The sequence below is a fragment of the Gadus macrocephalus genome, chromosome 2 (assembly GCF_031168955.1).
Source record: "Gadus macrocephalus chromosome 2, ASM3116895v1".
Lineage (NCBI taxonomy): Eukaryota > Metazoa > Chordata > Actinopteri > Gadiformes > Gadidae > Gadus > Gadus macrocephalus.
In genome coordinates this window covers 8063241-8066393 of record NC_082383.1, presented here as the reverse complement: position 1 = coordinate 8066393, position 3153 = coordinate 8063241, and positions in this window count along the sequence as shown.

Sequence of the window (3153 nt, the reverse complement as noted above, 5' to 3'; positions counted from 1 at the left end):
TGACACAAACATATCCACTAAATCCAGATATTGTTTGAAAGAATTCTTTAATCATTATTTGTATTAATAGTAATGCACTTTAATTAGAAAATATTACAAAGTTGGTATTAGTAGCTTATTATAAAAAAAAAATCCAATGAGAGTTTACAACACTTTCTATGTTAAACCACACACTTTGAGCCCAATTTTGATTTGCTCATACAGTGTTTACTGAAAATACTAACAAAATTTCATCAGGAGTAAAAAATATATGCTCTTTATCTATTTGGCTTGTGAACTCAAACCTGTTTTTTATCAAACATACTAGATGCACATGCTATTGTTTTGTTTTCTGTAAACTATTTATGCATGACTAAAGGTCAAAAGGTCTGGTGTGATGAATGGATTTCTTACAATAGCACAATATTAATGCTTTTTCCTAAACAAGAGCCGTGCAACGTTGCCTCACTAGATCATTGAGGCACATGAGGACAGACACAAGAGCAATAACCGTCTTTGCTGTTGACTCAAACTGCTCATCAGCCTATAATATACTCTCACCTGGCACACAGCCCCACCTCAAGTGTCAGAGGAGCCTCACACATACACACATACACGCACACACCCACACACGCACACACACATACACACACACACACACACGTAACACACACACTTACACACACAAACACACATACACATGCACGCAAATACACAAACAAACAAAACACACACACACACACACACACAAACACACACACACACACACACACACACACACACACACACACACACACACACACACACACACACACACACACACACACACACACACACACACACACACACACACACACACACACACACACACACACACACACACATATATACACCCCTATGATCTAAGACCCACCCAGGCACAAAAGACACACGGGAGAAAAAACTGAAAATAACCAAGGTAACTTAAAATAGAATGGCCACTCGCTGGCCATTGTGCCCTTTTAAACTGGCAGGTAATGATGTGGTCTTACAGGGCTGGGTAAGGTGGGGTTCACAATCCCTTTAAATAACGCCATCCACCTCAGAGAGAGCAGGAACAAAAGGAGGGTCCGTGTGGGGGACTGTGTTAAAAGGGGAAAGAGATAAAGAGAGAGAGAGAGAGAGAGAGAGAGAGAGAGAGAGAGAGAGAGAGAGAGAGAGAGAGAGAGAGAGAGAGAGAGAGAGAGAGAGAGAGAGAGAGAGAGTCAAAAACGAAATGGAACAACAAAAAATCCATATCTGTTCCCGAGAGAATCCATCTAGCCCGTGGCTCTGAAATTCATCGGCGGTCAAACTGAAAGTGCCACGCCCTCCATGGGCTGGCCGCGCCTTTGAGATGGTACCCTTTACTCAAGGGGGCAGGGGCACTGCAGACAGGGTGACGGAGTGGATTGAGGGGTGGGTTGTGTGTGGGGGTGGGGTCCGTGGACCCAGAGGTGCATGTGAGGGGTAAAGGGTGGCGGCGAGTGCAGTGGTAGTGTGGCAACAAGGCCAGAAAGCAATAAAGGTGATAAACGAGCCCAGCCACTCAGCAACAAGTACATCCAATAGTATCCTACAACCCGGTTCCTCCACCACCACCGCCACCAACACCACCACCACCACCGCCACCACGACCACCACCCTTTCCATCCTTTCCAACCTCATCCCCACCCGACCGGTTCACCCTCCCCCCCTATCTCTCCCGCTCTGATGTTGTGTGCACGTGCTACAGCTGGTGTTTGCCCCCACCCCCCCGGACGGCAAACACCAGCTGAACCTTGCAGGTTCTTTTTTTTTTTTTTTATTGAGCACCTGGTGTGTTTACAGAGCAACGCTTCCCACCGGACTGCAGATCAATGGGATTATATTTGTTATAAAGCCAGGGAGGGAGGGGAGGGATACAGGGAGGTAAGGTGGAGGGGAGGGAGGGAGGGGAGGAGGGGAGGAGGAGGGGAGGAGGGCGGGTGGAAGTGGGGGGAGAGAGACAAAGCGATGGAGAGAATTTGTGGGTGTGAGAGAGTGAGAGAAAGAGAGAGAGGGAGGGAGGTAGAGTGTGAGAGAGAGTGTGAGAGAGAGGGAGAGGGAGAGGGAGAGAGAGAGAGAGAGCGAGAGCGAGAGAGAGAGAGAGAGAGAGAGAGAGAGAGAGAGAGAGAGTAAGAGAGAGAGAGAGAGAGAGAGAGAGAGAGAGAGAGAGAGGAGAGGATTTGGCCATCAGACGGCAGGCTGCAGCAGGAGGTGGTGGGGAGAGGGGGAGAGGGGGAGGGGAGGGGGGAGAGGGGGGGGGATGAAAAAAAGTCAATTCCTGGAGAGAGTGGCGGACCTGAGGGGCGGGGCCGTATCGATCCCTTCCACTGTCCGTCTTCTCTTCACCAGATCAGTGGTAAACACAGGCCCGGTGTTTATCATTTTGTCAATTGAAAAGAGGGATGAGAATGTGACGTCCGGGATATGGAAATAGCCGGTAAACTTTGTGATGCAGCATGTTTTACCCCGAAACACTCATGCACCCGCCCCGTCCCCCCCGTCAGCCATCCCACTCCCCCTCCCTCTAGATGTCTTTCAGAGACGACCCCAAAGTGATGAGGCGGGTAAAAGACAAAAGTGTTTACTCTCATTGCAACGTCTTTGACATTATGTGTGTGTGGGAGAGAGAGAGAGAGAGAGAGAGAGAGAGAGAGAGAGAGAGAGAGAGAGAGAGAGAGAGAGAGAGAGAGAGAGAGAGAGAGAGAGAGAGAGAGAGAGAGAGAGAGAGAGAGAGAGAGAGAGAGAGAGAGAGAGAGAGAGAGAGAGAGAGAGAGAGATAGAGGAGGAGGAGAGTCTATGTATTTCATAGTGTGGGAAGTCTATATTTATGAAAGATGAGAATAAAACAACAATCGGAACAAATCGGCGGTCAAAAAGCCAAAATGCCTAAACCATCTGCAACAATGAAATATACTAATTAACTGAGTTGTTGAACATTTTAGAACAAACATTCCTAAGCGAGGGAGCTCCCTTGTGTGTTTTTTGTCGTGAATGCATTTGCATATTTCTAATTATTCTAATGCTGAAACACTTAAGTAGTCAAAACAAATAATAGAAAAGTATTCAGAGACAACTTACACAGTGACATGGTGTGAAAAGCTATTCCTTCGAGAATAAAAAGTGTGAGAG